This window comes from Neophocaena asiaeorientalis, unplaced genomic scaffold (genome assembly GCF_003031525.2).
Source record: "Neophocaena asiaeorientalis asiaeorientalis breed wild unplaced genomic scaffold, Neophocaena_asiaeorientalis_V1.1 scaffold150, whole genome shotgun sequence".
NCBI lineage: Eukaryota > Metazoa > Chordata > Mammalia > Artiodactyla > Phocoenidae > Neophocaena > Neophocaena asiaeorientalis.
This window is the reverse complement of record NW_020176571.1, coordinates 2,304,353-2,318,481: the sequence shown is the minus strand read 5'-3', so window position 1 is coordinate 2,318,481 and position 14,129 is coordinate 2,304,353. Positions and strand designations below refer to the sequence as shown.

Sequence of the window (14,129 nt, the reverse complement as noted above, 5' to 3'; positions counted from 1 at the left end):
TTATTAGCACAGATGCAAAGGGTAAGCAGTTAATTAATGGTTGCTAGGATAATCATTATCACACAACCCACGTTGTAGATACGTTTGTCTAGAGCTAGAATCGTCTCCCGTATGAGACTGTAAGCTGCTGGAGTGCAGGAAGCCGGGTTTTGTGTGTGTGTCTTTGGTGCTTACATAGCTTCTTATACTAAGTAGGCGATCAATGAATATGAGAGAAATAGATAACATGATAGGTGAGTAACTAGCACGTGAGCAAGGTTTTCATTAAGCTTCAGGGAATCCGTCCCATGAATGAGGACAGATATTTTCTTGCCTGAAGTGCTCTTTGTTCTCAGACGTACAACCCCTGTAACTTGGCAGATACGGTAAGAAATCCCGAAGATGCTGGTACATCTGCGGGGGTATGAGTCTGTCCTCAACACGGAACATTCCCGGTTCCAGGTGCTGTTTGCGTCTCCCTGGTCCTGGTAAGCATTAACCTGAAGTCACTATGACTTCTGGGCCTGTTCCCCGTGGGCCTACGTCACATAAGGCCTCCTAAGGCCTAGCTGGATGCCTGCCTGGTCTGGGCTGGGGGCAGGCACAGGGTTAGCAAGGAGGCAGTGTGAGCTAGAAGTCAGTACAGAGCAGTGTCTGGGCCCTGGCGTCCTGGACTCTTTTCTCTGTTGCCCCAGACCTAAGGACTCGTGGGCGACCCCTTCTCCTCTGTGCGGCTCAGCCTGTTGGCCACGGCCTCCCTGGACACTAAGCGCTCACGACCTGCACACAGCCCCACCTGCAGAGGCGGCGACGCACCAAGGGCTGCAGGGCTGTGAGGAGGGATGAGACGAGGTGCCTGCCTCTGGGGGTTTCACTCTCGTTGGACAGAGAAGGTGAAACCCAGGGCAAATACGGCACAGAGGCTAAGCGCATAGCAGCCAAGTCAAGCAGCCTGGTTCACACACCGGCTGTCTCGCGAGCTGACGCTGGGCAATCTCTAACCTACCTTTCCTGCATCTTAGTTTCCTTATCTGTAAAGTAGTAATGATAGCGCTTACCTTACAGGAGGACTATTGCAGGTCAAATAGTCCACGTAAAGTTCTTAGAACAGGACCAACACACAGCGAGTACCCCTCAATTGTTTATTATTACTATTACTGAGTTAAATAATACCATCAGACCTGAAAAGCAACATATGGCAGGAAGGAGTTTTCCAGGCCATCCCTTTAGAATCTAAGCTTCCTTTTTTTTTTTTTGGCAGTACGCGGGCCTCTCACTGTTGTGGCCTCTCCCGTTGCGGAGCACAGGCTCCAGACACACAGGCTCAGCGGCCATGGCTCACGGGCCCAGCCGCTCCGTGGCATGTGGGATCTTCCCGGACCGGGGCACGAACCCGTGTCCCCTGCATCGGCAGGCGGACTCTCAACCACTGCGCCACCAGGGAAGCCCAAATCTAAGCTTCTTGATAGAAAATGACCTTTCCTTCTAGAGATGTCCCTCAACATCTACCCCCCAGTGCCTTGCAGTCAAACGAGTGCTCGAATATTGGGGGACGTATAATTAAGTAATTTCCAAATGAATGGAACAGGTAACTAGGAAACTTAGGAGAGTGAGACTGGTGGTGTGAGCTGGGCAGGCAGGGAGGGCTTCATGGAGGAGGTGAGACTGACATGGACGTGACAGATTTAGGTAGGATTTGGATGGACAAAGTAAAGCAAGGACTCTGATTGTAAAAGCCCAGAGTGGACTGGGGCTTCAAGAGAGGCAGGGGCAGACTTAGGGGACATGGCTGTGGCCCTCCACACGCACCAAGGATGGCACCAGTGAGCCCGGAGTCTGGGCTCTGAGTGCGGGGCCAGGCCCGGAGGCGGAGCCAGAGTCTCGGGGGTGGATTTCGGGCCCAGTGACAGGAGCCCATCAGCTAGCTGCTCGAGAGACCCTGTCCAGAATCTCTGTCACTTGGCAAGGCCAAGTTCTTTTTTTTTTTTTACTCATTTAATATTGGTCTTCATTTTTTTATTTTTGAATTTTATTTATTTTTTTATATAGCAGGTTCTTATTAGTCATCTATTTTATACAAAGTAGGGTATATATGTCCATCCCAATCTCCCAGTACATCTCACCACCACCCCTGGGTGTCCATACATTTGTTCTCTACGTCTGTGTCCCTCTTTCTGACCGTAAGGCCAAGTTCTGTCAGTCCTCCAGCTCCTCTTTCACACCCTGCACCTGACAGGGGGCCACCCAGTGCAAGGAGGGCCGGCCGTGTCAGAGGCCCGCAGATCCCTCCACAGCTCCCTCCGACCCCGGGCTGAGCTGGTGTCCCACTCAGGTTGGGGAAGTGACCCCCGGGCCGGAGCCTGTGACAGGCCTCTGTGTCACGGCCCTTTCCACGAGGGAGAGTGGGGAGCGGGTTTCTCCCTTGTTGTGTATTTTCTGGGAGTCTCTCTGGGAGTCTCGGGCCCTCCCAGAGGGTGGGAGCCAGGCCCTTCCTTCCCTGCGCGTCTCCTCCTGGCGTCACCCACAGACAGTGGACACGCTCGCTGTCCACCAGGCAGAAGGACCGGCACAGCAGTTAATAGCATTTCCTCAGTTTACAGACAAAGAAAGAGAACGTGTCATTATGGTGTCGCTTACGTGCTATCGGTCAGTGCCTGTCCTACACAGCCGTCCGGTAAGGTGGGTGCCACTGGTGAGGAACTTGCCCAAGTTCACACAGCTAGTAAGCAGGTCTCACAACGAGCAACGTGGGGTTTGAACCCAGGCCGTCCAGCTCCACTGGCCGCTGTGCCAGCTGGATGGAGGAAGCACAGGTCTGCAAAGCGGGCGGTAGCTCGCCTTCCTGGTCTGTCCATGCAGCGAACCGAGGCTCGCTGACCATCTAAGTGATGGACAGGCCCTCTCGGGCCCCTCAGAGAAATTGGACCAAACTCCTCCCAGGCTCCTTCCTCGGGAGACTGAGTGCTCTGGGGCCGCCTGCCTGTGAGGCTTTAAAGAAAATGGTAAACGCCTGAAAATAGAGCTTTGAGGGAAAGTGGCTCTCCAGTCACAATTATAGCCCTCTGGCCTGTACTAGCAGGAAAGCCGGTTCTAAATAGAGCAGGACGCCGACCCTTCCCTTCGTGGGCGTCCTCACTCAGGGGCTGTGCGTCTGGGCCAAGGGCCCCCTTCCGAGAGACCCCAGCTCAGCCTCTTCCCCTCCCGGGCGGGAAGCAGCCAAGCCACCCACCCACGTGAGGTTGGGTGATGGACGGGGCTCGGCTTTACGCCCGATGTTCTGGACCTGCATCTGAAAACGTTTAGACATGCCTCAGCAGTCGAGCGAGGAAAGGGTTAAGCCTGGGATCTCGACGAGGAGAGGCAAGCGCAAAGGGCGCGTGGGGAGGACTGGGCCATAGCTCCCGTCTCAGGCCCCCCACCGGGCCTTGAAGCTCAGTTTCTCTTTCCAACCCAGTGCCAGGCCCTTGAGCACGGCTGTACTCAACCTAGCAATTTGGCGACGGCCGTGGGTATGTATATAACAGAACAGGATGTTCTCGGGACAAAAGTTCTAAAAGAAACCCCAGACGGAAGGCTGGACCCCCGCCCCCGCTGGGCAGTCTCTGATGACTGGGAATGCTCTGGACATGCGTGGGCATCTGCAAATTTACTTACCTGAGAGCTGCCTCTGCCTGCTGACCCCTGGGAGCAGAAGCAGGGAGGGTGAAGACGCCCCGTATTGTGTGTGCTGTCTTCTAGTCATTCTGGTTCACAGCCCCTTTTCACGCTCCTTACCCCATCTTCAGTTAGAGGGAAGAAGAGGTGAAAAATAGAACGCCAAAGCACGAAGCTTCCTAAGACATCTTGTCTGAAACTCCTGGAAGGCTGGAATTAGGTATGAATAGGGTAGAGCTCCGGATTTCTGCAACACCCCTTAGGGGGCTGAGCTTACTGTATGCCCTTTAAAATTAGAGATTTTTCACCACTTCAGAATTATACCAGAAAGGCACGCAGATTTGAAGGTAACTACATTGTGAGGAACCCCAGAGTATCTGGTAAGGATGCTCAGGTTTGGGGAAGTTCAGCTGAAATAGTAATTTGTGGGTGAAATCTTAGCCAGGAATTGGCTGCAGAATCACCCACAGATTGAAGGGACGTTGGGGGTGAAGGGGAAGGATGAAGTTTGTACCAGCCTCAGGATATGGAAAAGGATTCAGTAAAGCTAGGAGTCCAGTGTGCTCAGGGTTTAAAGTCCTAACCAGCCCCAGGGTGTCTGAGGCATGATTGGTAAATAGAATCAGAGATTCCATTCAGCAAACGCAGACAGCAAAACAAACCCCTTCACTTTGTTTGTCCTGGTTGAAAACCAAACACGGTAGCCATCTGAGGAGATGCTAGAGCCGGCAGTATTCAGTCAGGGAGGGGAGGGTAAAAATGCAGCTATAGCCTCTGACCGCAGGGGATGCCAGCCTGATGGTTCCCACGGCGTCGTCCAGCGCTGCGCTCCAGAACGTTCACCCGTGTCCTTGCATCTCTCTGATTCTAGCCCACAGGACACTTCCTGCTTAGCTTCTGTTTTTCTGTGACCCCCAGAATGTCACCTGGCAAGGCTCAACATTCCTGTCTGGGACTGAGCGGCTTGAATCCCTTGTGTGTGTCACAGGCAGTTTTCAGCTGTGGTGGGAAAACACTGAGTGAAGAGGAAGTACCAGGTCCTGATGAGGCTCAGCATCTTGGGCAGGGAGCTGGGAGGAGGGGGGAGAAACGGCGAGAAGGCTCTAAAGGTCAGCTGCAGTGTCCCCCAGTTTTCCTGCACCTTCTCAACACATCTGACCCACTAATAGCTTTAGAAAACTTGACCTTTCGTAAAAATGAAGAAACTAAAATTGCAGCCCTGCCTGTAGCTTGGAAGCTTTGGAAGCATGGCACCATGATGAGGCAGTCTGGGGAGGGTGCCAAAGCAAAACAGAACCGGCAGTGGAAATTTTATGCCACAAAAGGTTAGTGGGCTGGGTTGAATGTGGGTAAAATCTCGTAGGATCTTAGATCCAGTGCATTTTCTAACAGCAGATTTCAATAAGAAGGGTTGTCAGTACACCTCAGTCTGGAGTTGGACTTGGGGCAGAGAGCTACTACTTTTCTTTCCAGGGAAGCCCTAATGAGAAATGAACCAATTCCTCTTCTCCAATAATCTATCCCACATCCCCTCCTGGACCAACCTACCTAAAACAGGACCCCACTCCTCCATTCAGAAAACTAATCACATCATTTAAGAACTTTTAAGGGTGACCTACTGTGTAGTCAATCAGGTACACATTCCTTTGCCCGGTTATTTAAAATCCTACATAATCTAGCCGCACCCCACCCATCCACTGGTGCTCTCCCACACACATCTGCTAATCTAGTCGGGCTGCCCTTCTGACTGTCCCCAGAGAGCTTACTCATTCCTGCCTTTGTGTTTCCATACCCAGTATTCTTCACTTTCAACCCTGAATCTTAATATACTCTTCCTCTTTAACAGTCCCCTGAAGACCCCCCCTTTGGAGGTTTTGCCAGCTGTTTCAGTTTTCACCTCTCCCATCTCCAAGTACTCATCAAGTCACACATATGTATATACATACTTTGCCTCTCCAACTACACTGTAAGCCACCACGAATATGAATTTGACGTTACAGTACCCCACATAAAGTGTACTCAGTAAATAACTGTTGTTGAATTGCAGACCTCCTTCTTCTGTGAGTTAAAAGCTGAGCACACATAGGACATCAATCTCATTCGCATTGTGTAGGATTTCAAAACAACATGGCTTGAAGCATATTTGAGTCCTCTGAGTTTGGTAACGGGAAAAAATGTAGAGAATGTTTGTGCCTTAGTAAGTGGGTGGATTCAGAGAGAATAAATAGCTTGCTCAACACCAACAATTTGAATGCTCATCTGAAAACGGGGCACCTCAAGAAGGTTGCACTTATCCTGGCTTTCAAATCCAGATCCAGGGCCTCATAACGTTAAATTCCTTTGTGGTTAAGACTTTTTCCTCCTCATTCTCCTTCTCTTTGAGGGAGTGGATACAAGTATTAGGAGGAGGTTGGAAGAAGCCATATATGTCTTAAAATGGAACAGGGCAGGCATACAGACCAATGGAGTAGAGAACCCGGAAATAATTGATTTCTGACAAAGGTGCCAAGACCATTCAATGGGGGAAAGGTCAGTCTTTTCAGCAAACTGGGAAAACTGGATATTCCCACATGCAAAAGAATGAAATTGGACCCTTACCTTACACCATATACAAAAATTAGCTCAGAATGGATCAAAGACCTAAACTTAAGAGCTAAAACTATAGAACTCTTAGAAGAAAACATAGAGGAGAATCTTTGTGACACTGGATGAGGCAGTGATTTCTAAGATAAGACACCAAAAGCACAAACAAAAGAAAAATAGATAATTTCGACTTCATCAAAATTAAAACCTTTTGTGCATTAAAGGACACTATGAAGAGAGTGAAAAGATGACCCACAGAAAGGGAGTAAAATATTCGCAAATTATATATCTGATAAGGGATTAACACCCAGAATATGAAAAGAACTTCTATAACTTAAAGAAAAACAAACAACCCGATTAAAAAATGGATAAATGACTTGAATAGACATTTCTCCAAAGAAGATATACAAATGGCCAATAAGCACATAAAAAGACGATCAACATTATTAGTCACTAAGGAGATGCGAATCAAAACCTTAATGAGATACTACCTCTTACCTTTAGGATGACTATGATGAAAAATAAATAAATACAAAAAAAAAAAAGGGTTGGCAAGGATGTGGAGAAATTGGACGCCTCTGAGAATCAGAAGCTGGTGAGAATGTAAAATGATGCAGCCACTGTGGAAAACAGTCAGGCAGTTCCTCAAAAAGATAAACAGAGGCTTCTCTGGTGGCACAGTGGTTGAGAATCTGCCTGCCAATGCAGGGGACACGGGTTCGAGCCCTGGTCTAGGAAGATCCCACATGCTGCGGAGCAACTAGGCCTGTGAGCCACAACTACTGAGCCTGCGCGTCTGGAGCCTGTGCTCCGCAACAAGAGAGGCCGCGACAGTGAGAGGCCCGCGCACTGCGATGAAGAGTGGCCCCCGCTTGCCACAACTAGAGAAAGCCCATGCACAGAAACGAAGACCCAACACAGCCAAAAAAAAAGATAAACAGAGTCACCATATGATCCAGCAATACCACTCCCAGGTATTTACCCCAAAGGAGTGAAAGCAGGGACTCAAATAGATAGTTGTGCCCCACTGTTCATATCAACAGTATACACAGTAGCCAAAAGTTGGAGACAACTCAAGCTGTCTGTCCACAGATGAGTGGATAAACAAAATGTGGTACATACAATGGAATATTATTCAGCCTTAAAAAAGAAGGAAATTCTGACCCATGCTACAACAGGGATGAACCTTGAAAACATTATGCTGTTAAATGTCAATCACAAAAGGACAAATATCATATGATTCTACTTATATGAGGTACCTAGAATAGGCAAATTCATAGACATGGAAGGTATTAGAATAATGGTTGCCAGGAGCTGGGGGTTCAGGATATGGGGAGTTAGTGTTTAATGGGTGTGGAATCTCTGAGATGATGAAAACATTCTGGAAATGGATAGTTGCACCATATTATGAATGTACTTATTGCCACTTAACATGGTAAAAATGGTAAATTTTGTGGTACAGATGTTTCACCACCATAATTTTAAGAAAAAGAAATAGAACCTACTTTCAGTCATGAGAAAACAGACAAATCCAAATTGTGGGTCATTCTCCAAAATGACTGACCTGCACTCCTCAAAAATGTCAAGATGATGCAAGGGAAAAAAACAGGAGTAGGGTCCTGTTACAGATTAAAAGAGACTTGAGAAACAAGGCGCCCAAATGCAATGACTAATCCTTGATTCTATTTCAATTTTTTTTTAAAAAGGCGAAAAGCTATAGAGGGCGGACAATTGGGAAAAGTGACTGTGAACTGTGTATCAGTGTTCAGTTTCTTCAGAGTAACGTGATATTGGGGCTATGCAGGAGAATACTTTTTTTTTAGAAGATCTGTGCTGAAGTATTTAGGGATGGTATCTGCAACTCACTTCCAAATGAGGGGGAAATGTGTAACTATAGAAAGAGAGAAAGTAAATGTGAGAGCATTGATGAAGGTAGGTGAAGGGTTTAAGAATATTCATTGCACAAGCCTTTCCACTTTTTCAGAATTAGAGGAAAAAGTGGGGTAGTCATTCAAATGACCGGGGAAACACTGACTTTCTGTGACCCTGTGACCAGACTTGGATCTGTTTGCTATACTGGGTCATCCTGTCCTACTGAACTCACTCCCCAGAGATGCTGACGTGGATGCTTTGGGAGGTGAGAATAGATGCTTCTGTGAAAAGCATCTTGGTAGGGGCCCTCCACTCCCTTCCAGGTTGCTTCTCTGCTCTCCCACGCCACCAGCTGTGACCACTTGGGGACCTACTGTGTTGCGTTCCTCTGTGTATCAAGGTATTAAGCCCCTAAGGGAGGACCCTGTCCCTCTTTTCCTATAACCGCCCCCCCCGCCAAATCCCTAACCCCATGCTTTGTATGAAGCTAAATCCATAGGAAGTACCTAGTAAATATTTTTCTGTTCATTGACTGTTGACTTTGTCCATACAGAGGCATGTGTGGAAGCATAAGTGGTCAAGGATGAGGCCGAAAGGTTTACCCCCACTAAGGTATGAAAATGTCGCTGGGTAGGGCCTCGGGGAAGGAATGTCAAGTGTGGGCTTTGACACCACCTAATTCTCTGAGGCAGCCAAGTGTTACTGATTTAGGTAGTGACTCGTGCTCAGGGCTGGGGTAAAAGAAAGACAGCCTCAGCAAATGCTTCTGAGTACCTACGCACAGAATGTCCCCAGCCGGGCCTTTGTGGCAACTGCTCTCACGACCCAGTGAATTCTTCCCAGGGAAGCAGAGCCAAAGAAGGGAGCTCTCATTCTGGCTCCTGGAACAGAGCTGCTGTGCCTGGAGGGGTCTGCACCACCTGGGATTCAGGGAGAGCAGCACGAGCCCTCGTCAGAAGGTGGAGGGGAGGCCGAGCCCCTGCAGCATGTTAGCAGGAAGGGGCTGCCCGCCTGTAGCCAGCTGCAGGAGACACCAGGCCTGCAGCATTTCACCTCCAGCTGGGACACAAGTGCTGCTGCGTCGCACTGTTGTTAAGTGAGTGCAGGCTGGTGCTTCCTGTCTTGAGTAATTTTTCAATGAGGCTGGAAGAATTAATGGGTAAATTTCCTCTCTATCCCAGCCAGGGCTTCCAGGAGGCAGGCCCTCAGCTCCACTGTTACAATCTGTTGTTATTCCTATTAAGTCACTAGCATGGACACAAATTCAATTTGATACTTTATTACATACTCTCTTGTACTTGTCTCTGATTATTTAATCTAAGTCCTGAATCCCCCCACAAAATTACAAGCCTCTTGGGGAACATGCTGTATGCTGCTTTGCCACCGATGCTCCCTTCCACATCCTGTATGGACACAGAAAACATTAGGTACACAAGAAATATATGGGAATGGGTAAAGCGTCTATTTATATCCATATTATGTAATACTGCACAGCAGTTAAAAAGAACGAGGTGGAGCTACAAGTTCTGACATGGAAAGATTTCCAATTCATATTACTGTGTCAAAAAAGCATAATCAGGCATAGTATGAAAGCCTTTACACAGAAAGGACTAGTAGAAGAAACAAGGCCTTGGTCCAAATATGTTTATTTCCTTTCTTATATATCCCCCCAGTCACAGACATTGTTACAACTAGTGTAGAACTCAGTAACTTCCTGTATTTTCCTTTTCAGAAGGAGTTGTTGATAATGTTAACTACATAATACGTGGAAGGCAGTTAGCACAGACTTGCCATGATAATAGTCACACTCATAGAGCACTTATATGGGGCAGGCATGGCTCTTGGTGCTTTACATCAATTAATTCATTTCACCCTCATAATCGTCCTGTAAGCAACTGAGGCACAGAGAGGTTAAGTAATTTGCCTTTGGTTAGACAGCACAGCAAGAAAATTGAAGACCCAGGATTCAAGCCCAAGCAGTCTAGCTCCAGAGCCTGTTTTCTTAACCACTGTGCTGAAGGTGTTGAAAACTGTGCCCTTTCCCACCCCTTCTCTTCCTTCCCTCAGTGATGGCACTCAGAACGTGGTGCGACAATTAACTGAAAAGAAAAAAGAATCCTGGGTCCCACCCTAGCCTATGGCCTTATCTGTGGATTTGAAGGTTTGAGGCATACCTATAAGGAGCTACTGATGCCTTCTGGAAACTATGTGTGGGTTGCTGCTGAGAGATCATGACCATTTGCCACGATTGTGTGTAGTCATGGGATATACATAGATTCTCCGGCAAGCGCCTCCTGAGGACGATTTTAGTCCCAGCTGTGGATCCTATCAAGTAGAACCTCGACTTAGCAGACGGGGCTGATGGTTAGGGGTGTAATGGCCCCCACCTGACGGAAGGAAGGGTAGGCCCTGATAACTGTTTGAGGATCGTTGGTAGGCGAAGGCTCTTCGCGCCTCCAAGCCCCGAGGCATGACAACCAATGCTACCTCAAAGTGAATAGGAAGGCTCTGCCCCAGGCCCAGGCCCCCAGTAGCCTGTTGGGGACGGCACTGTGTTTCGTGCTGTTTCAGGTTAAACCAGCACGCCTCAAGTTTGCCAGACCTAGCACCCCAACAACACGTATCCCCAGCTCACACATGGAATGTTTGCTGTGTGGCAGCCAGGTGCACTTGGAACCGGCACGGATGATCTCATAAAGCAGGGAAGCTGAACAGTTAGTCAGATGATTAACACGTTGTTGAGATGGAGGAGGTGAGCGTCATTTAATGAAAATATCTGGACGCTGCAGAATCAGGAGTTTCCACATTGGGGGCAGCTTAGGAACCATCTTATCCGAAGTCCGTATTTTACAAATGTGGCAACTGAAGCTTTAAAAAAGGTTAACTATAAGGGCTTTCCACCTGATAACGTGTAGTTTTTTAAAATACAGTATACCTGGAGCCATGGCACTGTGGGCTGCTCAGACCTTCCCCTCCCTGGCTCCAGGGCCTTCAACTACAGTCATCAGTTCATCTCAGGTGCCTGGTAACTTGTTCCTCCTCCCCTTTTAACCGTATTTAAAATTTTTCATTGTTCTGTTCATATTGTGTTCACTCACATGTAGAAGGAGAATCATTCCCACCCCACCCCTCTGTGGCTCTATTACCGCAGACATCTCCCACCTTCAGTACCAGGTGAATGGAGGGCTGTAGGTTGGAGATGGGGTAAGAAGTGACCTTCATAAATTGTCTGCATCCCCTTGGTCGAGGGATCTTAAGGCATGGGTCCTCCAGGTGGTTTTCAGGCTTTTCTCTTATGTAGTTATGTTTACAAGGTGGAATTACTTGGCGATTGGCCTGTACTATTTTTATAATAAATAATAAAAGCCAGCCATGGCCTTACTGATGATGTCTCATCAAAACAAAAACCCTGTCTTCCACGTGTACAACGTGTCTGATTTTCAAAGCTGTCACTTACACTTTCTCACACAGTCCTCCCCTCTCACTGAGAAGAGGTTTTCCTGGGGGTGTGAGATGTGTCTACTCCGTGGGGACAAGCGGGAGAAGACCTGGGAGACTTGTCCTTCTCAAGCACTCTGCCCACTGGAGGGGGACTGCCCAGAAGCGCCCCATGCCTTACTTTCCCCTTCTCTGGGTTCATGATGTTTATGCTTGATCCGCAGAAGAGTTCCCATTGGAGAGGCTTTGGACAAATGCGGTGCCTTGTTCGTTCTCTGCAGGGTCAAGAGGCGGGAAGGGGCATGAGGATGGGAGGCGGAATGTGCCCCAAGCCTGGGTGCTTCTCACAGGAAGCCGGGAAAGAATTCCAGATCACAAGCTTTGATTAGATCCCTGTGCTAAAGAAACAGGCTCTAGGGGAAATATTTTCTAACAATTCCCTAGAGCTGGGTTATTTCCTAGCCTGGCCCCCCAAATGTGACTCCGGGGCAGAATGGGGCTGACCACAACCATTCTTCAGCATGGTCCTGGCATGGCCTCACCCGGATGGAGGGCAGGCAGGGGTAACATGCACAGACAGCGAGGTGAAACCCAGCGGAACCACTCCTTAACTGTGACATTCAGCAAATTAAGTTCTCTGAACTGCATGTTTTCTCTTCTGTAAATGGGGGTTAGTGATTGCCGCACTGTTGCCCTGAAAAATCAGGCAAAGAAATACGCAGAGGGCCTGCTTGACGTAAAGTAAGTGCTCGGAAAGTGGTGTCTGGGGTCACTAACGGCGTAAGGGAAGCGCAGGGAAACTCAGCAGGAAACCAAAGACTCGGGGCTGAGAAGGAACCGAAATAGCCCCGTAGGCCCCGCCCACGGTCAGCGCGTCCGCTCCGCGAGGCCCGGCGGGAAGAGGCCCCTCTGCCCTCGGGCCGGAGCCACGGGGTGGGGAGGGGGTGTTTTGCTTCAGAAAAGGGCGAGGGCTGGCCTCGGCCTTCTGCTGGGGAAGGAAGCAATACAGCCACGTAACAAAAGCTCAAGGCCAAACCCACCACCCGCCCAGCGCCAGACCTCGGCTTCTGTTCCGCGGGCTCAACCCAGTCAGCTGACCTCGCTTTCGCTGGGCCGGGCCCGCGGAGTGGGCCAACGGGTCTCCTCGCAGCCAATCGGCGGTGGCCGGGCTTCCTCTCAGCCAATCGGCGACGGCCAGGGCTCCTCGCAGCCAATTGGCGGCTGCCCGGCCTCCTTGCGGCCAATCAAAGGCGGCCCGGCTCCTCGCAGCCAATCGGCGGCGGCCGGCGCGCGGCCTCCGGGCCCTGCGCCGGCCGGTCTCTCGTGGCGCGTGGGGCGGGAAAGGTCGGATGCGGTAGACGTCCTGTAGATTACGTGGTAACGTCCGTGTAAGGAGTGTTCTCGTTTGTAAAGAGTGTTCTCGTTTGTAAAGAGTGTTCTCGTTTCCACGGGGCCCTTGCCAGCGGCTGCACTGGGCCGAGTCTGTTCTGGGGCCCTCAGAGCATCCGTTAGGGGCTGCCCCGGCCCGGGAAACAGCGCCTTCTCTTTGCTCCAGAAGCAGCCACTCGCGACCCCGGCTGACCCCAGCTGACCGCTCCGTATCTTGCTCGCTGACTGGCTGTTTCGGCCGCTCAGCCCCGCAGCCCGGGCTGGGGGGTGGTCTTTGCAAGTACATTTCGGAAGAAATGCTTGCAGCGTCAGAGGTCCAGCCCACGCGGGCCCAGATGCTGCTGCACAGCCCAGAACCCGTGAACCCTTGCCTCTGCCCTGCTGTGTTCCTGGGACTGGACCTCCTGCCTTTCACTTAATTCTTACAGGAACCCTGTATGGGCATATCATTTTCGTCCTGCAAATGAGGAAACCAAGGTGCCCAGCGTAACAGTTCTACAACTACTGAGGGTCAGTTGGCAACGTAGCCAAAATTTCTTTTAAGTGACTGGGCTTCGTACCAGGACACCACGTAGAGTCCAGACTCAAATCCCCATGGCTCCCTTGTCTGCCTGGGGGAGCAAACAGCAAGGCCAATCGATCTAGATCTACTCAGTAGATCTTTGCTCCCTAGAGCAAGGTTTAAGCCCTTTCCAGCCCCTCTCACACTGTGGGAACAGTCAGTCCGCCGTTTAAATAGGAACCACACTTTGGGGGTGAATCCTGAGTTATCGGCTCTTAGATTTAAATAGCACTTTCCTTGACCCAGCAAGCCGGGGTCAGCTGCCTCTGAAGCACCTCTGCATCCTTTTCTTGATAAACGGTGTCACACCACCTACTGCAATTACCTCTTTCCTTCTGTCTCCTGCAGATGGAGGGAGGCTACCTGAGTGCAGGAAGTGAACACGTCTTGACTAACCCCAGCATTTAGCTGGGATGTGCCCAGGATGCCAGTGTTCCCCAGGAACTCCGTGTGAAAACCACTGAACTAGAGTTTGGAAGTTAAAAGTAAGTCAAGAGGGGAAACTAGACACAGCTATGAAAGCTTGACCTTTAATAGTCATGACAATAGTAATCAACGCGGCTGTCATTTATTGAGTGTTTATTAAGTAACAGGCATTTTCATAAGTGCTTTAGGGCAGTGCTTCTCACACTTAAACGTGCCTTTGAATCAC

At 49.6% G+C, this 14,129-nt stretch overlaps 1 long non-coding RNA gene across 3 annotated transcripts in view; it reads left to right on the top strand.

Annotated features, from left to right (window-relative positions):
* Positions 1–14,129, top strand: part of LOC112391820 (uncharacterized) — a 116,212-nt gene that overhangs the window by 42,094 nt on the left and 59,989 nt on the right. For all 3 annotated transcript variants that reach the window (XR_003001570.1, XR_003001569.1, XR_003001571.1), the window contains exon 4: positions 13,826–13,962. This is a non-coding gene — a long non-coding RNA (uncharacterized LOC112391820). The remainder of the gene's footprint in view (positions 1–13,825; positions 13,963–14,129) is intronic.